The following is a 27,149-nucleotide window of genomic DNA, read 5'->3' on the forward strand; positions in this document are numbered from 1 at the left end:
CAGCTTCTTGCTAGCAAGTCAACAGAAAAGATCCCTGTTGTCACCTTTCAAAATATGAAAGGTTTTCAAAGAACAAAGAAGAAGTTTCACAAGTCAATCACCATATGTAAAGATGGAAATGTGGAAATTTAGTGCTAGCACCATTGTTTTAAGGCTTATTTCTTAAGGATATCAAGAAAAATTATTCAACTACTGTTTTTGCTTCCCTGCCCTCCTCACAGTGATTTTTTTTTAATACAAAGACTAATCTTAACCAGATTTGATAAAAGCAAATCTGTCAGCTTTTAAGAATCTAAATGTTCCAGGCCTAGATATTATGAGTGCCCTCAGAGACGGAAAGACCAGAGCCTGAGTGAAGGAGTCATTAGTCACCAGAGCATCCCAATGCAACAGAACTGTTGGAAATACTTGAAGTTTGTATCTCATTCAAAGGGGAAAATAATATAGAAAGCCACAATATGTTAATTCTGTTATTTCCAGTATTAAAAAACCCCACTGGAAATACCCCTGTGATGTTACACAGCTTTTTTTTAATATATTGAGCATGGTTTACATGACAATAGGTATCTAAGTATTCACAAAAAATAGGCATATGATAATTTTTCAGATAACTCAGCTTTGTACACATAGAGTGCAAGATGAAACAGCCTAAGATCATGGTTTACATGACAATAGGTATCTAAGTATTCACAAAAAATAGGCATATGATAATTTTTCAGATAACTCAGCTTTGTACACATAGAGTGCAAGATGAAACAGCCTAATATCCATCTAGACAACTAGAAGTGCTATTTTCGGTTCCATCTTCCATCAGTTCTGGTTTCAGCTGAGTGACCTGGATGTTACTTAAGGCACTTTAGTCATCACTGTAAAAATATTCTGGTTTACTGGCCATGGAAGTAAAGAGAAGGAAGATCATATGACCTGTTGCTACAGCTATGTAACAATGAAAAGGAAGAAAATTGGATTTCAAATCCACAGACTACATTAGTTTACAGCTACTGGGCTACTAGGGAAATTGTCTTTGGGAATAAACCCATTCCATGTTTTTTGAATTAAATTAATTTTATGGCCTCAGGAATGTTCAGTCTTAGACATAGTGCAACTGTTTCATGCTTGCATAAGTTTGGAATGGGTCCTGAGCTAATTAATCGTTATGGAGCTTTTTAAGCTCTCCAGCTGAATTTAATGCTAACTAAAGAATTGCCAATCTGTTTGCCAGAATAGAGGCAAAACACAGGTAGCAATGTCAGCAACTGCATTCCTGTATCTCGTTTATTGATGGGCTGGTTATATCTTTTAGTTCATTCTTTTATTTTATCATTTACGTTATAGGAATCAAAAGACGAAACAAAAAGCGAATCAAGATACTTTGTCAAGTGCTTTGCTTCTGAGTTTTGCTATTAAAGTTGCCCTCCTAGGGTCAAAATTTTCAAAGGTACCTGCTGGTGCCTTCTGCTTCCCTCTGACATGTAGCACAGCTAGTTTGCTTTTCAGCTTTTCCAGCTGAGCATGGGGCTCTGAAAGCTCTTCACAAATAGCAGGGTAGTGTTTTTCAGGCTTCCCTCTCCTACTGACTGAAGCGTGCTTGGAAGAAATCAACCTTTGTGGCTACCCCAGTTTCCAGATTAGAAATGAGTGGCCAGTTCTATTCAAATAAACCTCTCAAATGACTGTGACTTCTCTTTCCTCATTTTTTACATAGAAATTCTGAACTGCAGGATAGGCAATTCACATACACAGTGACATGGGTTTAGATGGCAGTAAGAATGTAGCTCCACTTTTTCCAGTATTACCTTAAAGAGATAATACTGAGCCATTTACTACATAGCACATTATCCAAAACTGTTACACAGATTGATGTCTTCTATGCCTATTTCTATGTTAGAAGTAATTGTATCTTTGTGAATTCTTGCCTTTTACTGTTGGCACAACCTTGGGGAGATAAGGCAGGCAAGGGTAGAGTGGTAGGGAAGCCACCTGTATGTCCAGAATTGCAGAGGAGATGGCATGGCCATACACAGAGGTGAAATAATGTGACAGAACAGAAAGAAATATAAAGTTAGTAGAGCAATAGTTGAATTAGTCATCAAAATTATTCACACTCTATCCTATTTCAATCAGTATATCCATGTAAATGAAGGGCACAAAGACGCTCAGATTTTTTACAACAAAGCTTATAGATTCATTTCCCAAATATCTCTTCTTCAGGCTCATTACACCAACATAATGCACATAAAGTGACACTTTATGTGTCAGGATAGAGCCTGAACTCCTCAGCATACATCTGATAAAAGTGCACAATATAAGAGAACATTTCAACATTACTCAGCTGACTCCTACATTATTTCTGCCAATCAGATAAATGCATGCACTGAGTTACATTTATAGTCCTTATTTATATAGCTAGATTTAGAATCCTCCTCTCTTAATCCTCCTTAATAGTAATCCCCTTTTATGTGGTCATTTTAATTGTGTATCTTGCTGATGCCTATTCCTTGTTTAACACAGCAATCAAAAAAACCATCAAGTAAGCAACAGCACAGAAAGACTATTTCACAAGAGACTATTTTGAAACATACTATTGAGAAAATGACTTTTTTTTTATGGTGTAACTATTTTGTAATTCCTGCATGAAGACTGAAGCAGCCTCTATATGTTCCGTTATGTGAATTACCCTAATTCTCCTAGAAAGGCAACGCCATGGTTCAGAATGATAACACTGCCATATCTTTGCTTAACTTCTACGGCCAACCATAAAAATGTTCAAATAAAATATATTTTAAAGACATTGTGCTGATGTGTCAGAGTAGGAGGTAACATTACCTAAGAACTGTATCAAATCCATGAAGCTGGGTCTGCACCGAAGCCACCAGACTGAAATCTCAGAGGCCTTTTCCTTGAGTTTGATGGACGAGCATGGCTGCAGTGGCAGGATACACCAGCTGCCTGAGCAGCATTCCAAAGAGGGAGTTCAACTGGAGCAGAATCACATCTTGGAAGCACTGTGTCACTTGCACCAAAATTAAAATGGTGCTTTCTGACTGATTTTTTTCACTGTAGCCATTTTTAAGAGGAGTAACATTTTTTGAGAGAAGCAACACTACATATACAGAAAAGAACTTTTGTCCCCTGGGTTGTTTGGATACTTGAATATATCTTATTTGGTTCTTACTATTCCTACTTGATGACATTTCATTATCTTCCTGGATGCAGTAAAACACTGCTGCCACGTTTTGAAATTGTCTTCACTGCAGTCATCTCCCTCTGCTGGTACTTGAGTAGTATCAGTCCTGCATCTATATAAATGAATGAAAGCATAACGGTATAATATCTCTGTCACTATTTTCTTCTTTTTTGGTAGCAGAAATTATCATTGGCAAACTAAGGACAAAAGCAATTACAACACTTATTACTGCCTGAAGGAAGTGGGGCAGAATGAAGATTGCTTTCCTTCCATTGGTGTTGCTAATTTTACATAATATCCTTTTAAAATCATAGAATCACTGAGCAAGTTTCATTCTCCTGGCTGTGTCAGCTTTTTCAGTGTTTCAGACTGAAAGCTATTTTTACAACTGTGTGTAAGTGACGAGGTTGAATGATGAAGATTGTAGATGAATCTGTAGACAGAGTAAGAGATAAATGCATTTTTCCTGGTAAGTCACCTGTAGTATTTGTCTGTATTTTACTTTATATTCCCTCAAAGGGTATAATATAGCTACACTAGAGGAAATCTTTTTCTGTCTGCCTTCCTGTAATAGGTTGACACAGTTTCCTCATGCTTTTGGCAACAGTTCAAAACTGACCTAAAATTATCAAGATAGATGAAAAAATTTTGTGTATTTGAGTAATTTTTCAGTGAATAAAATGATTTTGTTTGAATGTTACAGAAGAAACTTAGAATGCTGTAAATAGTTAGAATTTGGTGGAGAGGAACTTCTTTTTATATCCTAGCACACTTATTCCATCTCTGTTTAAAAGGAGAAATATTTTTCCCTAGGATATATCTTTTAAGCCTGCAAAGTATATTCAAGATTTTTTTCTTGTTTCAAGTTTGGAAACAACAGTACTATGTAAGCCACTCTTATCTTTCAAAGTTCAGTCTGTCATCCTGGATAATTATATCATTCTGATCATCATCCTTTCTAACAATATGTTTAATATTAAAAGCAATAATAGACAACTCATTAGAAAAATAGTATAGTAAAAATTCAGTTTGAAAAACTATTGAGATACTCTCTTAATTTTCTATGCACTTATTTTTGTAATAATTCTCCTAGCTTTATAGCTTGGCAGTTACCGAAATAGTGTAATTATTATTAGCATCCAATCCAAAAAAATAAAACATTTTAAAGTACTCTCATGAAACTAAAAATCATCTGGTTTGTGCCTCAAAAATTTGCAATGGAAAATGAAGAATGAACCCCATGATTCAGAAGTGATTTAATATTCTCTTGTGATATTTTGGCTATCAGCAAGGAATGTTTCCAAATTAGTAATGGCATTTCACAGTTCTTTTGCAAAAGTGCGTACTTTCAGTTTTAAAGATCTAACATATTTGTGAACAGTACTAATTTAAAATAACCTTTCTGTTTCAAATAATCCATATTAAATTCATATCTAGCGTTGTATGTGCCTTAACCTCGAAGTAATGACTGTTGATATAAAAGCTGTAGGACATATGAAGAAATAAAGCTAATGTTCTCAGGTTCCGGCTTAGGCTGGGGTTCATAACTGTTTTTCTATAAAAAAGCAAAAAAGGAAGGACTTCTTGCTGCAATCAGCATATATTTTTCATCCTGAATAAGAAGCCCCATTTTAATTTAACTTTTTTGTGAGCACTATCACCACACCCTCCCACAAGTACAAATAAAACAGTAACTTTCCATATCAGAAGTCAATGTATAGAGTTGTACTAGTGTAACCCTATATAGTTATGATTAATGACCTGCCTGTGGCATTTCTATAAAGGTTGGAACTTCAATGTATAAATTAAAATACTGGTCCCAATAAAGTCAATAATACAATTCCCATTGACTTAAGATGTTTAAGAATTTCAACCACGGCCATTTGCTTCACATTGGTTTTGATTATTCATTTGGAGATTATATGAGATGAAAAATACCTTTTTTTATCTATTCATAATCTTTTAGATAAGCTGTACACAGCTGTTGTTTCTTTAACATACATAAGTACTCTTGCTAGGCACAAAGAAATCTGACTTTCATCTATCTCTGTCAAAATCATGTGAAAGCAACCCACTGAGGTGATGCTTCTCTTGTAACACTGTATAGACACACACCGAAACGTATATCCAAGTTTCAGTAATTATGTATTCATGTATTTGATTGTGCAGTGATGTGAAGATTAGAAATTTAAATTTGTTTTAGGCCTGAAAATTCTTTAAACGCTCTTCTAGAAATCACAGATAGAAAATATTTTCAGTTCTTAAATATATAATGGTTCAATCACTCTTCTGCTTCTAGTAAATATGGAAATGTAAGTAAAAATAAATCTAACACTAAGTAAGTGGTAAGAGATATAGAGCAGACAAAAAAAGCTTTTTCATGTATTCTTTCCTCTGGCCCATTCTGTGATGTCAGTGTTGTAGAACCAGAAGCAGGGCTGTACCAATAAAGCTGCTTTCTCTGGCACCAGTATTCCCCTCTTGCTTGTCAGCATGATTCTACTGCTCACTCACTATCACAACATGAGCACCAAATACACAAATTATGGGGAGAAAAAAAAAAAAATCAATCTCAACTTGATTCAGCGTTACTACCTGATAAATATCCACTAAAGCATTTTATCTTCAGGTGTTTGTTTCTGTGCCATTGGATCCTTATACTCATTTTTGCCTCCATTAACTGCACTGCATTTCAGAGGGTACCCCTTCATGTGGCACTGTGTCCTCCTAACTAAAACGTCTAATTACAAAAAATATTGCCAAACATAACCCCCCCACACCCAAAAATCCCAAACTCCCTCCCCTAAAAAAACCCTCCAAAACCCCCAAGCCTGCAACAAAACAAAACAAAATAAAAACCTCCATGATATCAAGGGATAGGGTTTATGCTTAAGATGAGCTCTGTGACTTCATGTACCTGTATATAAACCTGGCATTTACATGGAAATTTTTATAAAGTCATCTGATGAGACTTGATATCTCAATATCTTGGGCAAAGATAATATTGATAAAACTGTGTAACATACCACACAGTCCAAACTTCAAAACTGTTTTAGGTTACATTTTAATCACCTGAAGAGAATATAAGCAATTAGATAAAGCTTTGATGTCAGAGAAGCCTGACTGATCCTAAAGTATGCTATACTGTAAAACAAATGCTCAGTAGCATCAGAGCATTAAATTCTTTGACTACGCTGACCCTCAGCAGCATTACTAACATATCTATTCTTGTCCCTAGTACATCAGAAATGACTGGTTCAGTGCTGCTTGTCAGAAGAAAGAAAGGTACCCGAGCTGCAAAAGAGATTTTTACCTGAACAGCCTGATTATATCAGGATTCGAATTCTTATTCTTCCCAATGAAATGCTGAAATTGTCAGGAGATAATCATGCCAAATGATGGGCAACAATTTCTGTATGTACAGGTGCTGTTGACTTAGAATACCAAAACATGCAAACAATAATTTGTAACTGTAGCTATCCCATAGATTAACAGCTGAAATTGTAGAAAGCATACTAGGATCTTGACATCAAGGAGGTTTGCATAATCCCATTTTATGCTTTTACTTGCAAGAAGTATGAACATAGAGATAAAAAGCTGGCATGTTCCATCTTCCCTCTCCTCTAGCCAGGTCTAATGGAATTCTGGATATCAATAAAACAAAAGGGTGATTGAATTTTGACACTCTCCTTGTGAAAGTGAATAATAAAACAAAACCTTCATCTTTGACCATGGTCCAAGAGAAATTATCCCTGTGTTTTATGTTAAATTAATATTTGATGTAATTCCATTTAAAAATTGTAGTTATACACTATCATTTGGTAATACTAATTTCACTTCAATTTGATTAGATGCACTTCAGCTTATTGTCATATTCATTAACTACATTCTCTGCCATGGGAGTGTAATGCTAATCTGTTTGTTTGGAATAATTTCCACCAGTCAAACAACCTGGGCAGAAGTGCTCTTTCTGCGTTTTACAGATACACAATGTCTACTTCTAAATCAGGAGTGTGAACTTGAGATTACTGTCTCTGCTGTAAACACAGATATAGAAAAACTGTAGTTACAAAAAAGTGCCAGGCTGATAATGCTTACCATTACTTATCTTGATTCACTAATTGATTTGCTGGCCTTATATACCTTTAAAAAGCAGCTGAGCTTTTTAAATACTGAAATTTTTCATAAGCTGATGAGTAACACTGAGATTTAGAGGCTCCCAGCAAACATTCCTGCCATGATCCAATTCTCAAAAGAACATATATACAATATCTACCCCCTAAATTTTGTTTTTCTGCTATACATTGTTTGTGAAGATCCTCAAAACTCCCAGGAGCATTCTTTTCCTACATTTCAATATTCAGATGAAGATTCTCACCCTTCAGCATTCCTTTTGCGGCTGAAGCTAGCGGTACTTTTGTACGTAACGACATGGGGAGTATGTATCTGCATCACAAATTATGCCAGTGATTTTTCTAAGTCAAAATACGATTAAAACCGATCAGACGGTAACCTTACCTCATTCTTTTGAGATCTTCTGCTTGAATTTGTTTTGATTCCTAATACAGACTGACATAAAAATGAAGTTAAACATTACAGGTGCCCTCTGACCCATCTACAAAACCAGATGTGAATCCAGGGCTAATCAAGATTCAGTACTGAATTATAGGTTTAAAATATCACCTGCTTGGCTGAAGGAGCACCATAAAGAGAACACTGCTATCGTGTAAGAGAATGTTTGTGTGCATTGCTATCTAAGATCTTAAATGCTCAACTCAATATCCTGCTCATAAAACAGTACTTGCCCATTATGTACAAACCATGATCTTACCGGAGGATCAGTCTGAAAGATTCTCAAAACAAGAGCCACCACTGCAATGCTGACTGCCTTGAACATAGGTATTTCTGTGCTGAACTGAGAAAAAAAAGCACAGAAAATATAAACAAAGGATGTTTGGATAAAAGTTGGACAACATCAAAACTATTCTTGTGAGTTCTTGCTTGAACAGAAATTAATCCTGAGCTTGCAAAAAAGACTTAAAAATTTATGATAATTATTTTAAGTGCAAAATGCTAATAAGAAATTTTAAGGGAAAAACAAAACAAAACAAAAACACAACCAGCCTAGATACAAAACAGAAAAATATCTATTGATAATTTTTATTTTAATTATAAATTTACTTTACCAGGCTGTAATCTGATATTTACAGAGAACAACAACATAGGGCTCATTACTTTTATTACAAAGCAGCAGCTACATAAACTTTTTACTAGCACGGGCATTTACTCAGCCATCAAGTTGCTGTCTCTCAGAAATTGTTCCCCTAATAGGGCCAGGGAGTAGTGGTTCCCTTTCAAATGGATTTTTGCCATTAAAATATAATCTCAGTCTCTGAATTTAAATTACTCTTCTCTATGACAATAATTCAGTTCTACTATGCAGGTACTTGAATGTGATTTTGAAAAATACTTAAGGTGTCTGAACATCTGGAAACAAAGATTTTCGTTGCCATTGTGCATACTTTTTTTTTTTTTTTTTTGGAATAAAAAATACACAGCTAGAGCTATGTAGGTTCTGTGGCATGTCCAATTTTAAGCAAAGGGATCACCTTGTAAATAAAGGGATCACCAGAACTAGAGATCTGCTGCAACCATTTTTACCAGAAGCCATCACTGCATCAGTGATATTTGCCTCTACTGGGAAGACTTTCTACTCAGCCAGGAAAAACAGCGGTCTTTCTGTCTCTTTCTTGTAGTTGTTACACTATATACCTAAATTCAAACTGCAAAGAGTGCTAGGTCTGAGTTCTCACTGTTTCCTTTGAACAGTTTTGGCCCTATTCTTGCCCCAAGAATGTCCCTCTAGGGATCTCAGCAAATAAACATTGCTCAGAACTCTTACTTAAAATTATATCCTATCTAATAAATTCATTCATTAAACAGAATAGATCAAGCAAAGTAGAAAAGTTTTTTACAAACCAACATTCACTGCAAGTAGAAAAGGGATGACGGGGAAAGAAAAATAATGACAAAATCTGTAGAGCTTTTAGTGACAGCAAACAAGAATTCATGCAAATTCTTAATCTAGCCTTAACCCATTCCGTGTAGTGTCTAAGAAGGGAGAGTGGGAAAGAATGGATCAAATGTCTGTAAGGACATATATTAAGGAAAAAAATAGCCCTGATTATTAGTCCTTTTAACATTGAGAGTAATATAATTTTTTAATATACAACTTGCTATTTGGATTGAAATTAGTTGTCTCCCTCCCCATGCAAAAGATTCACACTGGAGACTGCAAAAGAAAAAAGTTATTTCTTTCTGTCCTACTCACTTTAAAGCCACTGGCCAACATGACAGAAAGACTACTAAAAGTACACATGAATTCATAGTAGTGCTTGACATTTCATGCTGGTTTTAGCATCAGACAGAAATTAAACTCCAAATAATCCACTCCCCTTCTCTCGCGCTTTCTGGTAAAGCGGGACAAACAGCAGAGAATATGAGTTGGAGTCACAATTTACTGAAAGCAAAAAGCAAGGATAAGACACACACAATAACAACAGCAATATTAACAGCAAAACCTTACAAGAAGAGGAGGTGTTTTACCCCCAAAAATGTGTTTACCACTGAGAACAAAAGCGCTGTGGGTTTGCCATTTTCCTACCGCTCCCCTGCGCACCTTTCAGCTCCCTCTTCGCTTGGCTGCTACTGGCACCACCACTCTTGATCCCTTCATTATTAAAGTCAGACCCATCCTATACATCAAGACCAGTCTTCTATCTACACTTGGAAAAATACATTTGGTTTCATAAAGGTTCTGGACAGCAACTGTGCAATTTATTAAAACATGGAAAGAAGTATCTGAAACTAGCAGCTGGTTCATTTTAATCATTTGTCAAGATGTAGATAGACTACAGAGCAGGTTCTTTAAAAATGAGGTCCATGTCCCATAAAGTCAGATAAGGAGATTTGCTGTTGTGCAGGTTTGTTCTGTGCAGCCAGCATCAAGCAGTCTCATGCTGTTAGTTTGTGAGTAACAGGTTGAAATATTAACATGTGGAAAAATTTAAACATCTTTCTCAGTTATTCTGCATCTCATGTCACTTTCTCAGTTATTCTGCATCTTACAAAAAAAGTGTCACTTTGACATTTTATGTTGCTTCTTACATCTGTGTCTTCAAAAATTCAGAGATATTTGAACAGTAATGCACAATGATCTGACAGACATCTGTCAAGCCCGGACATACCAGAAGCAATGACTTCCTGTGGCTGGTTTGGGACAGGGTGATTAATCAGATATTCTCTTTTGCTCAGATCTCCTGTAGAATTCTCAAGAAGAATGTTTGAAGGCTACAGCTGCTTGCTCATCCCCAGCCAAATTCAGATCTCTTAAAATTCAGCACAGTCCTATATGCAGAACAGAGAAAACCACCAAGGTAATACAAATTCTAGGAAGAAGAGCAGCCATATTTTTCTAGTAACAATTTGACATATATGCTGCAAAAATAATTACAACACTTGAGCCAATATTCTATTAATAGGTTTTAAGTGTAGGATTTTCAGTTCTTCCTCACTGGCAAAGTTTTTAAAATCTTATCTGACGCATCTTATTGTGTCTTTCATTTTATAGTCATTTTTTCCTTGCTGGTATGGTTGCAGATATGAATCATTAAGTGTATTTGCATAGTATTAGGAGGTTGGTTTTTTGTTTTGTTTTGTTTTTTTTACATGCAAGATGGGACAAAATGCTTTAAAAAATGTAGCTATTCAAAATGTGACTCATGAAATACTGAAGCTCTTAAGCACTTCAAAATACTGCTAATGAGGCTGTCATTCAGTCACTCATTTGGACATACCACTAATTTTGAACAGGGACCCATTGAACCCAACTCTTGCTTGAAGATAACAAAGAAATTCAGGACCTTGCTGGACTGAAACCCAGAAGAGGTTCATTTCAATCTACAAGAGCAGCCATTAAAAAGAGGGCTAGTCTAGGCCACTTACAAACAAGAGATTTAATGTCTTTACATCCGTTCCGTTCTTCATTACCTAGAGACAAATTATCCTCAAGACAAAGACTCCAGCATAACAGAGCCCAAAACAGTATCTTACTAGTCCAGTCATACCTAAATTTAGTGGCAGAAAGAGGAAAAATATCTGTTTTCTCAGTATCTGTTAAATACACCATCTCCTTTCCTGTTATCCTCCTCTTCTATTTCTGTTCTCATCTGTCACTCCTTCCCACCCCTTTCTCTTGAAAAAGCATGAAATGAAAAATATACAGAAAGGTCAAGGACAGAAAGTTTCATTACTGACACATAGAAAGGGCTTACAGTTAAGTAGTGACAAGTTTAGTCAGGAGTCATCCAGCTACATTCTCTTTCCTAAAAAAGAAGATAAAGCATTCACCCACAAATACCTCCCATAGCCTTAGTATATCTCATTGGTGACAGGGCAGTGTAATTTACTACCCTTCATTTCTATCCTTTGTCTCATTAAACATTTGTTTCACATCTATCAAACCATTCAGTGTTACTTCCTGTTTCAATCATAATTAGTATTCCCGTAAAAAATAATTTATTGCTAATTTGTGTAGTATATGGCACAGGCAATAAAAAACCAACATTTTCAGGATATTTTATTTCTTTCAGGGCTGTGTTTGCCTCCATTTCTTTTACTGCAGCTCTGCTCACAGACTTCGCACTCAAACCATCATGAGTGCTGCATTTGCAGTCTTGCTCTCTAAATGACTTACTTTTCTTCATTTGTCATTGTCTCTGGGTTCTTTAGGGGAACTTATTGATCAGAAGACAATAGAGCTGTCACTTTAATTCAGCACTACCCAGTCTACGCTTCTTCAATTCCTTGAAATGCACTGAAATTCCAGAACATCCTACTTTTGATTAAAAAGTTGACTCTAAAAATAGCCAGGTTTTTCTTGGTTTCAGGTTTGACTATATCTGAAAACAGGAAGGGGAATACTAGTTTAAAGAAACCCACACACTCAAACCAATATTATTGTTCAGCCACACCACAAAAGGAATAAAAGGAATTTAAGGGAGAGTTTTGAATGAAAAAAGGATCAAATGTTAACATTCTCCACAAGGGAACTTTCCTATTCTACCCAACTATAATATCATATGTGATAAAACCACCCTCTTAGTCAGGCCAGGATCTGAGGGGGAAAAAAAAAGAAAAGAAAAAAGAAAAGGAAAAGAAAAATGTTAGCAAGCTGAACAGCTTTTGTCAAGGTTGAAAAAAAGCTTTACATGGTCCTAAGAGCCTCAAACTCTGAATTGTCAGACAATCCTGTGAGATATTGCCTGACAATACAGATGTATTGAGGAACATGAGAGCAGGGAATAGCCATTTGTGATGACATGAAGTCTTAATCCAATTCCATCTGAGATTAACAATGAAATCACAATTTCTTTTAATGCTGAAGGAAACTTTCCACACACAACTCAGTCTATTAAGTTCTCCTCAACTGTATACATGTAAAATTTTACAGTACTACTCCATCAGACTTCCAAATATATAACCTAGTACATAACTTATAACTTAGCAAAATATATTAAAATATTTATGTATCAAAAGCATGTGACATCAAATAAAGTCATCATTGGTTGAATGTGTCCTCCCTATTAAGCTGCGGTGTTCATTACAAACCTACTCAAATTTCCCATATTTGATGCCTTTGCAATATATGTCTTTTTCTAAATGAGAATTTTCTCCCAACCTCAGGTATATTTTTAAAGTCTTGTTGTGCAAAATCTCACATGATTACTTCCACACTTTTATGAGTCTAATTAAGATATTTATTAACACTTGCTAAGAAGGTAATTCCAGTACTGTGGAATTACCATATTTTCTTTTGAGAATGGGAAAGATCTCAACTGTAAAACTTTCTCTATCCGTGGAGCAACAGGACTGAAACTTTGCCTTGGAGAACTCAGTCCAGAATTTTTAATTCTGCAGGGACAAAATGTCTTTAGGCATTCAGACTGATTAATTAATAAAAATAGAATCTGGGCTATCACCTGACCTTGACAGTAGAAGTTCTTAGTTTTGTATCTAGCTCTCAGACTGCTACTATCACAATGAATGAATCTGCAATGCTTATTGCAATTTCAGTGACACTTATGGATTCCATACAGTCAGTACCTCATATTAATTTTCTATTAAAAGAAGGCTTTTCCTGAGAAAGCTATAGTAATGTAAACTATACTCTTTCATACACTTACATTTTTTTAGAAGATTTAAAATACTGAAAGGACTATCAGGGGCATTCTAATTAATCCTGAAAGCATGAAAGTAGGAGGCAAAACACTTGGCACCATTTTTAAAAACAGGATGTAATCAGATTTTAAAAACAAAACAAAACAAACAAACCACAAAAACCTTGGATGTCCTCTGTGCATGTCTGCTCTGCCTTAGAATGTGCATTTGTTAAAAATTATTACTGGTGTCTCTAGACTGTCTTGTCTGAAAAAGTGGTCTCTCCTGTACTGTTTTGTTTACAAATGTTATTTGTGGAGTGAAGCGTTGTCAGTGGAATGCTTGAATAATACTGTGGACATACTGAATATGAAATTGCTCTCTCACTGGAGAAAATGGGAGCAACTATGCCAAGTCATTAAAATATGTTGGTCTCAAGTAAGTTTAAGGGCATACTCAGGGCCATATAGTGTTTTTAATGAAGGTTTCAATGCCATCAATAAACAATAAGATATTAAATCTTAAACTCACTCTAAGGTACATAGTACCTGTTTTTAAAAATTAATGAATAGAGCACAGAATTGTGGCACAGTTGAAGTAAATTTCAGGAGGAAGATGATTTGTGCTGATGTGCTGGACTAGGCTTTGAATGATCTTGGATCCATTCCCAGTTCTGTCCTCAACTTCATCCTGTGCCACATAAGCTTCTTCAGACAACACTGCCAAGCTGTTTAGATATTTTTAGATGCACAGAGGTGTCTGCTAAGTTTTGAAAACACTTAACTACACTTGGCAATTACATCCTCGGGAATTTGGAGACCCAATCTCAAATGTGGCCTGTACAGAAATAATAAAGAGCATAAAGTCCTCATTCAGACAATACTTTATCTAAGTCTCAAACTGATCATCACACCGCAGCAACTGAATCAAAGAGCTAAGTCAATACCTCCTCACTGCTGGGGACAGTTCACTTTCTGACAGAATTTAAATTCCTGTGATTTAGGGTGATTAGCCATCTCACGGTCACTAAGTAGAGAATTTTGAATGGATACATGCCCTTTGGTTATCAGAATAAATCCCATCATTTAACTGCAGATAAGAGTTTTTGGTTGATGCTTCTACCTTTTTTTTTTTTTTTTCTTTTATTTCATTTTCTTTTTTTTCTTTGTTTTCTTTTTTTTTTTTTTTTTCCCCTCAGTATTGTTAGGGGATAAATGTATTAATGTCCTCTGAAGAGACTCTGAAGAGATTCTAACTGGATCAGACAGTGTCACATGAAAATTTTGAGCACAATCATTTGTTATATTGAAGCTAGACATATTCTCAGAGAAAATGTGTAAATAATTGGGATTTCACAAACATTTTCATTTTACTCTTCACTCACATAAAGATTCTATTAAGTGCAAATCACTAAAATCCACTGAAAATAAGACTTTTATGTTCCTTAACCCTTCCTGGTAAAGCAATTTAAAATTAACCTCTATGACAGAGTAGACAGAAGTTATACTCTAACCTAAAATCTGTCAAGCCCTAGAACATAAGGTCCAGAAGAGGGAGTAATTCCCACAAACTTTTTTTTTTTTTTTTTTTCAGGCAGGAATAATGTGCAAGTTAACCTTCAGGACAAGAATGATAGCTTGTATGGGATATTTTAGCTCCTTTAATTCAAGACTTTCTATATAGCCAATGCAACAGGCTACAACAGGAAGTAGAAGACTATGAGAACAGCAGAAGATAGAAACTTCAACTGTTGATACGGTTAAGATCAGGATGACTAAATCCAGTGGACAAATACACTCTTACGTTGATGTAATGAGTGCTTTCCAAGAATCATAGAAAAATCAAGGTTGGAAGGGAACTCTGGAGATCATCTATTCCAACCACATGCTGCCAAGGCAGGGTCACCTAAAACAGGTTACAGAGGAACATTTCCATCTGGGTTTGGAATGTCTCCAGAGAGGGAGGCTCCACGTCCTCCCTGGGCAGCCTGTTCCAGTGCTCTGCCACCTACAATGGAAGAAAGTTCTTCCACATGTTGAAGTGGAATTTCTTGCATTTTAGTTTATGGGCATTGTTCCACATTATACTGCTGTGTCGCAGTGTCCGGTTCGCGCTGACCAGCGCAGCCACAGGCTAGCTCAGTGTGTGTCACTGTGGCAGCGTGGTAAGGTTGGGGCAGCAGGCAGAGCGAGCCGCCTCCTCCCTGTGGGGACTTGGATCCCACCACCAGCGACGGGCACGAAGATGAAAGAAGCAACCGCGGCAGCTGAATGAAAGGCAGACTCTCCCGAGCAGGATGTAACGTAGGTTTATTGAGGCAGAGGGAGCGCGGGGCTCTGCACTCTGCACCTGCTGCCCAGGAGAGACCCCGAGGGCAGGCGCGCGGCAGTTTTTAAGGGGGGGTGGAAACGGGGGTGGCGACAACCGGTCAGCCAGTCACAGGAATCGGGGGGTTAACCGGGGGTGTGAACCCTAAAACTGGGGACCAACCACAAAATGATGGGAGGGGGTCTCCCGGGCCCCAGCCTATCACTCGACACCCCTCCCGGAGTTTTCCAGAAGCCAGGGAAGGGTCTCCAAGTGACAGACAGGGCGACCACGAGGAGAGAGGGGGGGGATTGACAGCAACAGGTGCAGGGAAGGGATGAATGACAGAAAACGTTTGGTTAAACAACCTAACTCATAAGGGGAAAACCAATACAGAACACAGGGGTATACAGTGGACTCAACCATTACAAAAGTAACTTAAAAATCTTACAAAAATAACTTAATAACTTAATAAAACAATTCTCACACCACCACTGGGCACCACTGAAAAAGGTCTGACACCATGCTCTTGGCACCCCCTTTGAGATATTCATGTGTATTAAATAACTTCTTGTGTGACTAAGACACGTGAAAATTAAAGTTTTTGGAGAACACCACGAATGACTGTAACATCCTACTTCCAGCTACTCAGCAAGCAAGCAAGGAAATGTTCCCAGAGAGGCCTGGAGGACATACTTGTAACACATGATGAAAATACATGGGCCAACTTACGCTGGTAGGCAACAAGAAAAGTCCGGGTGTTCTATCACACACATTTAGAGAAGGTAGTATTCTTCACCTTTAAGCACAAATACTACAATTACATATACCACATCAGTTATGTATACAACATCCTTCATGTGCTACCTTTTTTACAACCCCTGGTCAATACTATCCTTTGTTCAGGAATCCTAAAACAAACATAAAACCAAAAGGACTTGAGCACTGCAGAGTAAAAGCTGGATCTTTCATTGCCACTAAAAATGTAAACATAATAACCTTCCATTTCAGATGGTTATGTTTCAAACATAACCATCAATTAAGGTTTTCAGCTTCTTCAAAGATCATGAAGGACTTTGTTAAAATTTTGCTGGGCCACCTGGTGTGGATGTGAGCGCTGTATCAGCTTTTCCTGGAAATGGAGAATGGAGATGTTTTTCTTTCTAGCCACATCCCCTTTCAGTTAAAAGAAAAATCCTTCTTTCTAGGTACAAATATAAGCAACTGAACTTAGAGTCACAGAGCTATTTACATTGGAAAATACCTCCAAGATCATCCAGTCCAGCTGTTAATGCAGCACTGCCAAGTCCACCATTAAACCATGTTCTGAAGTGCAACACCTACATGTCTTTTAAGCATCTCCAGAAATGTTGGCTTCACCACTACCCTGGGCAGCTTGTTCCAATGCTTGACAACCCCTTCCATAAAATTTTTTACTAAAATCCAGACTGAACATCCCTTTGCACAATTTGAGGCCATTTCTTCTTTTGCTATTGCTTATTACTTGGGAGAAGAGAAAGCCCCTCACCTGACTAAAACCTCCTTTCAGGTATTTACAAGCAGCAATAAGGTGCTGAGCTTCCTTTTCCCCAGGCTAAACACCCCCAGATTCCCTCAGCTGCTCCTCACTGGACTTGTGCTCCACACCCTTCACCAGCTTCATTGCCCTTCCCTGGACACGCTCCAGCACCTCAATGTCCTTTCTGAACTGAGGGGCCCAGAACTGGGCACAGCACTCGAGCTGTGACCTCACCAATACTGAGTCACTGTCCTGGCCCTGCTGGTCACACTGTTTGTGACACAGGCCAGGATGCCACTGGCCTTCTTGGCCACCTGGGCACACTGGCTCGTGTTCAGCCACTGTCAAGCAACCTCCCTCCCCCCAGGTCCTTTTCCACCGGGCCACTTTCCAATCACTCTGCCCTCAGGCTGCAGCACTGCATGAGGTTGTAACTCAAATGCACTTCACTTCACCTCAGGCAGTTTGCCTTGGCCCATTGAGTCACCCCATCCAGATCCCTCTACAAAGCTTTCCTGCCCTCCAGCAGATCAACACTCGCACCCCGCTTAGTGGTGTCTGCAAACTGATGGAGGGTGCCCTTGATCCCGTGGTCCAGACCATTGATAAAGATATTAAACTATATTGGACCCAGTACTGAGCCTTGAGGAACACCACTGGTGACCAGCCACCAGCTGGATGTAAAACAGTTACAATCTAATGAATTTTCATGCTTAGAAAGGAACTGCAGCTTGTAGGAACATCATAGAAAGGTTCAGCATGTCTAAAAATTTGGAAAAGAGTATATGCATCTACCTTATGTTGTTATTTATGAAAAAAAGTCTCAACTCAGACCTGCTGTCTTTATACAGTTAGATCTCATTTCATCCCCATGGAAAAGGTAGCTGATAAACACAAGCCATTATTCCACAGGCATTAATAATCACTTTCATTCCATTTTTAACTGAGTTGCTACTGTCATGTGGAGATTACATGGCTGTGAAGTCACTCAACTGTGACACTTAGCTTTTAAGTTCCTGTTAACTGCAGACCCACACATTAAGCTACAGACCATAGAAACTCCTACACTAAACAACAGGCATATGTGTGCATGTCCACCATTGATTCCCAATTTGAGAACAACATTCCTAGTAGTGTAAGGCAGGGAAATACTGTTTCAAGCATAAATCCATAGTATTTAGGATGTCAAGATTGTATAACCTCTGGTGCAAAGCCCACGGCCCCTCTAAAAGGAGTAAGGTGGAACAAATTGCTGTGGCCATAATAATCAACACAGGATGCTCTAGTAAAAGTACATTAGTACCTTGAGATGACGTATCACTCCATTCTGGGAAGCAGTTCCCAAAATATGACAGGGGTCAAGGTACTTAAAAGCTTTTCAATACTGCACAAATCATTCCAATTGTAGGAATGATACTTGCATATGAACACATAAATTATTCCTGTATTAAAAAAAAAAAAAAAGAAAAATTGAAATATGTAAAGAAAACAGCCCAAGCTGTTTGTTTTGCTATTTAAAACAACAGGTTTACATAGTGCAATGAAATATTTATTCACCATGTTTTCCTTTGGCTGATCTATTTTTCTGGATTGATTACCTCTGAAAGCTTCCCTGACATGAGCTTTTGTACGCTGACAAAGGTGAGGTGAAGCGAAGCATCTTGATTAGCTACAATGCAGATCAGCTTCTAGGCAAGCTTAGCAGAGCAAGAACAGAGAGCATGTGGTCACGGGAACGCACTGATGCTAAATTAAGTTTTAAACAGAAGAGTAATCCACGCTCTTATTTTCACAGAAAAACTAGCAGATAATACAACTGAGCTTTTAGATTTTGAATCAGTTCTTTTGAGAAATAGCAAAAAAAGAATGGTTAGATTTGATTGTTGTGAAAGATGTAGGTATTCTGACAATGCGCTGCCTCATACTCAGCATGCTTCAAACCACACCCATGCCCAGATTCCTGAGGCCTCCTGACCTTTTCAAACTTTCATTATATTTGACTGAAACGACATCACTGTACATTATCTATACACGTGTCCCTGAAAAAATATATTCTAACAAAACTCCACAGTTTTTTGACTATTTACTGAACTTAAACGGCAAATAGACTTGTTGAACTACTCCTGCATATTATATTAACATCCAAACGTCCAAAGGATTATATTGTCCTTCCCATACATGAGGGTCTAGCTCTACTGTTAAGTTCAACCTTCTAAGGCCTATGAAAACCATTTGCTTACACTGAGCAGGAAGGTGCACAACTGTTTGGCTGCCATTTTAAATATTATTAATCCAGGTGCTTTATCTAAAATGCTTCAGTAGCCCCCTTTCCAGTTTAACCCACTGAAGTTCTAGTAGTTGTTGTGACACAGATTGTAAGTAGCTCTGTGTTACACCTAAGTATCACATATATCATGGAATCACAGAATGAGCTGAGTTGGAAGAGATCCCCAAGCCCAATTCCCAGCCCTGCAGGGTACCATCATGTCTATATACCTGTCCATTAGAAACAGTAATGTATTACTTAAGATTAAATGTAGTTTATGTGTTATCTGCCAGCAAAATAAAGGAGATCTCACTTCCATTTAAAGTTATGCCGTGATAAACCCGAAGTATACATAAATGTTTATTCTATACAGTGTTCTAATTTAGTCTCAAACCTTTTAAGGTTTCAAACCTGGTTTCTTTTTCTGTGTTCTAGGCAAAATCTAGTGAAAATAATATTTTATTTAAAAATAATCCTTCCTGATAGTGTGTTTTATGAGTTTATTATTTCATAATTTATGAAAAATATGTAAGTAACATTAAAATCATTAATAAATCACCTAAGAAGTTCCCACTGACACAAATTTCAACAAATAGCTGTATTACCCAAGAAAATAAAGCAGAACAAATTAAAAAAAAAAAAAAAAAAAAAGCCCAAACAAAAATGTGACAAATTTGCAGATATATTACAGATGTTATGTGGAAAAATATTACACTAACATGAAAAGATCACCATTACAGTGATAATCCTCAGTAGAGTCTGCTTATGTCAGTACCAACTAATTGCTGAACAGTTTACAGGGGACCCAGGGAGAATTTTAGGCCTGATCAGTCTCTACCACAATCTTGATCTTGTGCAGGCCACTAATCATGTAATTTAGCTGCCTTACAATAACTCTAATTTATGCTGTGACATGGAAGATGACACAGCCTGAACCCAAAAATATACAAGTGGAAGGGTAACAGCATCTGTTTTACATACCTTGTTCTAGGACTCCTCAGCTGCAATTAAAACTGAGAACTAGCAACCACCTGGTTCCTATAAATAAACTGTTCTTCTCTTAATATACGCTATCCTGTGATAAAACCTTAAATAATCCTTATTGCTACAGTTACCTATGCAATAATATATATTGAATGAATCAGACTTGCACTGACATATTGTAGACAACTAAGTTGGATTAGATATCACAGGATCTGTAAAATAGGCGTAGTAATTTCCTTACTTCACCAGAAGAACTCCACAAATGCCAGAAAGGACTGAGTAGCCCTTCTGCATTACTTATATCAATCAGCAAGTCCCTCATATCTAGTGATGTGCATTTTATACATTATGATTGTGGTTTTTTCCTCTATTCTCTTTTTTGTTTCTCTCTCTTTCTTTCTAATTAATAGGAAGGGAAATGCCTTCTGTACCATACCTACCTACACTGTGTGGGGTGGCTTAAGGACTCCGAGCAGTTTCCTCAAAGTCTATTTCCCACCATTCAACTAAAAAGAAGTATCATTTTTCCATCTTTGTGTGTCTCTATGGATAATTACAAACAGTATTCATTGTGTCCTCTGTATTACAGTACCATCAAGATAAGGACCCTGACAATTCAGTGCCTGACACCTTGTTTATTTTTGCCAAATTGGAAAGATAACTGGAGCATCTTCTTGTCAACATCAGTCATCTCAAATCTGTACACTCAAGTATCATATATCTTGCAAATAACTGCTACTATGCTGTATAGTAAATAATTTTTATTAGGTAAATACATTTCTTTAACCAAGTAATTTATAAAATCCTTCTAACACAGGATAATTTGCAAAATTATTCATTGATTTTAATAGCTTTAGTTGCAACATTTTAAAAGGAATACTAATATTTTTTAGCTCATGAAATAATGAATTAAATACCAAATAAAGAACTTGGTAGGTTTTTTTTTTACTTTGACTACTACATTTTTCACTATTAATTTCCAATCTTTTGCTATTAATTTCCAATAGAAATTTCAGCTAAATGAATGTGTACTCGCTGTTTGATAACTTCATTTGACATCTTCTATCATGCAAGATGTATCAAAGCATTTTTTTAATTATTAAAAGAAAAAACACATGGATTTTTTTTCTTTTTTCTTTCCCCATCCTCAGAATAAATACAAAATAGAGATTTTAAGAAATGCAGCACAGACTAAGGATGAAGTCAAGTATGATATGAAATCAGATGTGTTACAGCACTGAAGGGTCACAAGAGCCACCTCAGCTCTCCTGCCAAAGTGCCTAATTCAAATTCTAGTGCTCGACTAAATCAGAGTTTATTATTCCATTCATATTTCTATGAATATTACAGACCCTTGTACATAATAATTTGACTTCAAAGCTACCCTCTAAGTTGAAGGAGGAAATGCCCACCTGACCTGATGATGTTGCAGCTTGTGGCTGCAAGAAAGTATTTCAGCAAACCACTAAAGATGTGGGTATTTAACATTTCCTAAAGCTATTTTGCCATTAGTAATTTTCAGCAATTAATGCATAATGAGAATATTTTTTAATTACATTTCTTACTACTGGCAAATCAATCAAAAAATATAGGTTGGCAGCTTATTCTCATCAATACATCAGTTCCTTTTGCATACGTATAATTGTCACCAGAAAGAAAGAATTTTTTTTATCGCAAAACAAAAAATAAAACATAAATAAAAACAACCCACCCCCCAAACAAACAAACAAAAACAAAACAAACCAACCAAAAAAAAAAATCCCCCAAAACATAAATGTGCTCTGCAGACCTTTAGATGTGTGCTTCTTTCTGTACACATCTTTAAAGTCATTGGGTTATTTTAATGCTTTTTGGAGTGTTCCATGTATTTCACACTACAGGGACAGTGTAGTTACTACGTTTTCACTAATAGGAGGCATCAATAGAAAAAGACAAAATATGAGCCAATAACAACATTTTTATCTTCAGCTAGGGTACAAACCCTGAATTTATTCCCAAATATCCAAAATGTTAACCTTTCCAAGTCTGGGAAAAGACGGTAAAAAAAACCTGCTATGCTTTAGGAATCTCAGCAGAACCAGAAAGTTCAACTGTCTCGTCTGGTTACCAGAGCACCTCTACCATAGATTTAAGAACTTAAGGATTTTGCCAGGAATACAAACAGAAGCTGCATTGGCACCTGCAATTTTGCATGGGCAGAAGTTTCTCTTCAGAGTAGAAAGATAACCAAATTCCCTCTTACATTTTCTAGTTACTGCGCTGTCCCTCCCCTATAAATCAGGTGGCAAAAAAACCTTGCACACATATTCAATGTAGGCATGGTACAAATATAACATAGGACATCACACATCTGTCTCAACATTTGTGACTTTATCAAAAAGAATCTACAGTAGAGCAGAAATTGATATTTCTCTACAATGTAAACACACATCACCTACAAGGTCTTCCCAAACCATCTTATTTAACATAATGACTTCATTTTCTGGAAGCATTTGTGCAAAAGAAAACACAAAGACCTTGCATTAATTTAAAATTTATGTAGTATTGTGTGTTTCATCCATTTTGAAAGCTGCACTGCTAACACAAAGAATCTGCTATTAGAATGTTTTATAGCTCTGCTGACAGAAATTGGTTAAGAGTAAAATTTCACATATAAAACTCACAATGACATTTTTCCTATGCAAAAATTTAATTTGATGCATTTTCTGCATTTTAATAAAAGACGTCACTGATTTCATTATTTTTATGATTCTCCATGGAAAATGGGGAAAATGTTATTCTATATCCACTTTAGTTCTCTTGCTGATGTTTTAATATATATTCTGGTTTTGAGTGCCATTTTCAAATTATCTAGCAGTCTCTGTTCTCGGTACTTACTCTTGCTATGATTATTTTCTTTTTACCATATGTTCTCTATTAGTCAATTGTTATAATACTTTGCAATGCACTCTGTGACAGAGCATCTAATTCAGGAAAGAGTTATGTGTTCATGTGTTTCCTGATCATTGTCTCAGGGAAAGAACAGGTCATTGATTAGATTGCTTTCCACACTGAATGTATATTATACGGCTCAGCTTAACCTTAGATTTCATAACCTGTTTTGCACAAAGTATTTGTATGCAGAAGGTTTATTAGATTAACTGATAAGACTTCAACATCACTTTCTGACTTCCAGTTATGAGCCAGGAAATCAGTATGACAAAACAAGATTAACACCCACGTATTTACCTGAAACCCCAGAACCCAGGATGCACTTCACTGCTTGAGACAGAAACAAAGTTTATACTTTTGTCTTAATTTTCTCCATTCAGGAATGGCAGAAATATGAGAATTATACACTTAGCACAGAGCTAAAATAGTACTATGAACACAACCATTTAAAAAGTCATATTTTATTCACTGAAATGTTAATCACTGAGCCACTTCAGCTTTAGCATCCTTAGCATCTCAATGCACAATTTATCACATTTGGAAAAGAAGAGGGGGAAGGAGAGGGGAAACAGAGAAAGATAAAAAAATAAAACATAATAATAATAATAATAATAATACCACCATTTTACTTGATGTAAGATCTCATATACAATATTCTATCAACTTCTTCTTATCCCTGTACAGTTCTTTCTACCATTGCAGTTTACCTCCAACTGATACAGATAATTTTACTCCTTCAGCTAAACTGTGCCCATGCACCTTTCTGACAAATTCTCTGTATAGTTGTTAATAATTGATACTTTAATTTATAGGGATGGAAATAAGCCAATTTCATGTCAATGTTAAGCTAAACAGGACAGTTCAAAGTAATTGCACAGCTTTTTTGACTACAGTTTAGCGGTTTCCATGGAGAAAACAAGACATCACAGAAAATGACCATCATGGTCTCTCCTTAGAATCTCCAACTTTAAGAATAGTTCACTGAAGATGTTCAACTGTGCAGCCATAAAAAACAGCTAGAATTTCTGAAGAAGTCAATCAGGGCTAACTGTTAACAATGTATTCTGTTTACCCAAACGTTTAAAGGCAGATAAAAGGAGAGCTGATATCACAATCACCTGATCCCATCCAAGAATAACATGCTTTAAATAGAGCTACATACATTTTTTCATCCTGGTCCTCCTGTGGTGTGATTTTTTTATGTCACCAGCCATCCTTTCTCTGAATCCTCATTCAGTTGTAGCTCTAGGAGGAGACTAAGTCTGGATAGTCTTTAATTGTATATATGTAATCTTGCCCATAAAGACATAGATTCCTAGTTTTCATATTCTTGAAAAGTTACCACTAATGTAACCCCAAGAACACTGTAAGTATTGCAGAGCAGTTGCGAAGTGCAATTCTGCTTTATGACCTTCACAATTATTTTGTCATTCAACCTAAGGTAGTCAACAAGACCAATACTAAGTTAGACTTAATACATATAAAAAGCAAATCAAGGTTATTAATGTCTACAGAAAGGAAGCAGTCCTTGCAAACAGAAACAGATGAAGTAAAGCATTAAATAATTGATGTAGTTGAGCACTTTGCAAAAAGTGCTCACTGTGAATGGCATATGGATATCTGGTTTTATGACTGGAAAACTGATCTTGAAACTCCAGAAAAAAACCTCATGTCATTAATTTTAAATTCAAATAAATATTGAAAAGAATTGTATGAAGATCAACAAATAACTACAATTATTGTGGAAAATTATGAATTAAACATCAAATTGCAGGCTTTAAGCCCCCGGGCACTTTGCACCATTAAATGTATTTCTATTTTTATATCCCAACTCTGTCTGAAAAAAAGAAGAAAATGAAAAACTTAAGAATAAAATTATGGTTCTCTTACTTTCAGTAGGAGAACCTTGAACACTTTCTTTGTTATGAATAAAAATCACATCAAAATGAAAGTCAGCTTCTAATATAATATTATTTAAGTAGAAAAGAGCAGGAATTTGTTCAACAAGAAAGAAATTGGAGGGCAGACTATTTCCAATACAGCACGCACATTTTTGGGTACAATACGTATATTCTGATGCACCCATTTTTCTGAAATTGGCATTGTATATACAAAAGTACACATCAAGAAGATAAAAGTAATTTTTAGAGATTCAACAGAAGCAGCAATTACAACCATTACTTTCTCTTCTTTTCAGGATCTCATGATCCCTTGAAAATTTAGTTTGAAGGTCTCTCTGATTTCTAGATTAATTAAATGAGAAAACTATGATGTTTTGATGCATTCTATTTCATGTCTGCTGTGTACACTATACACTAAATAAATAAATTTTGTTTTCCATAAGCTTATATATTGTATATGATCTAAAATAGATTATAGCTAAATTTTGTTTATTTGGGGCATAAACCTTTTTTTTATATTTTATGAAACTATTGTTTCTATGAGTATGATATCAGTGGAAGACTTCTGTTACAAATGCTGTAAAATGCTCTAGTCACAGAACTATTTCTGCTCCATAATGTAAACTATGTTTCATTCCTTCATAATGGTTCTGTTTAAACATTTATACTTAATTCTATCATTACGGTGCAGTGTTTCTGCTTTCTGAGTATTGTTAAAGCTGATAACTTTCTTCTGTGTTTTAAATATCTGAACTCAATTGTTTTGGACTTACCAAGTGGCCATTTCCTTCTATTCAGTATGCCTTTTTCAAACAATTATTTGTGAGTATTTAGTATGAACCATTGCAAGTTTCTGTCCAGTGGTCTGATCGCTAACATCCAACCCAACCTTGGCCAACATTGGTCAAACACTTCTAAAACCAGCTCAGCTGCACATGCTCCAGTACAAATATGGTATGGCACAGTGCTCAGTGCTCTTCTTCTAAGGTAGAGAGACAAGATAAAATAATTGTGCACTCAATTTTTAAATACAAAAGTAGTTCTATAGGTGAATTAGCCATGTATTCAAAATCAAGTACAAGGGAGATAACTCTTATCACATACACACCACATTATTAAGTTTACTATTAATTCCTGTGAGATCTAGATGCGTGCTTTATTTTCAGCTTCATGAGCCCTTTTTTCCTAAATCCAATCTATTTCATCGTTTTAGCAAGCTCTGTCCTGATGCAAGACATTGAATTCTCCTCACCCTCTTAGCCTATTCCACAGCATTCATAAACCCTTTTCTGATTTATTTTCCAAATTTATTATTTAGCAATAAATACAGAAAAGATAACACATCAAGGTCTAATTCCATATCTGTCAAAGTTAATGACACCCCTATACAGAGTCCAGGAGTCTCCCAACTTACAAAGGAAGTTACAGGTTTTGTTTCACAAATAAGAAACTCTCCTACATTTATTTACTGATAGAAAGTTGACTGCATTGTTACTGAACCAAAATTCCTGACCGGGTGGCCTAAATACAAAACCAACTATACTTACAAAGGCCAATTACTTGCTGTTTACTTGGAACTTGTGAGGACCTTCAGAACAAGTTGGAACTGTTTTAAGACCAGCCCTTGAAATAGAAAATGGGTACTAAAAATGTTGGACAAGATGATCATTGAACATCTCCTCACTTAGTCACAACAAGCTTTACAAGCACTCCCAACACCCGATGAGTAAAGTAATACTGAAAAAACTCCAATAAAACTACCATTTATCAAAGAGAGCAGGAAAGCTCCAGAACACGGGCAAATCCTAGAACTGCCTGGAATAAATGAAAAGTCTG

General features: G+C 36.3%; 1 long non-coding RNA gene across 2 annotated transcripts in view; it reads right to left on the reverse strand.

Moving 5' to 3' along the window:
• Window positions 1-343: 343 nt before the first annotated feature.
• LOC120755147 (uncharacterized) overlaps window positions 344-27,149 on the reverse strand; it is a 49,748-nt gene continuing 22,942 nt past the window's right edge. The window contains exons 1-5 of one of the 2 annotated variants that reach the window (XR_005701651.2): window positions 11,521-11,573; window positions 10,435-10,594; window positions 8,019-8,102; window positions 7,706-7,756; window positions 344-3,299 (exon numbers count right to left, since the gene is read on the reverse strand). This is a non-coding gene — a long non-coding RNA (uncharacterized LOC120755147). Of the gene's footprint in view, window positions 3,300-7,705; window positions 7,757-8,018; window positions 8,103-10,434; window positions 10,595-11,520; window positions 11,574-27,149 lie in introns of those variants that run through there. The other variant, XR_005701650.2, reaches the window with a different exon arrangement.

Source organism: Hirundo rustica, chromosome 7 (assembly GCF_015227805.2).
Source record: "Hirundo rustica isolate bHirRus1 chromosome 7, bHirRus1.pri.v3, whole genome shotgun sequence".
NCBI classification, from domain to species: Eukaryota; Metazoa; Chordata; class Aves; order Passeriformes; family Hirundinidae; genus Hirundo; species Hirundo rustica.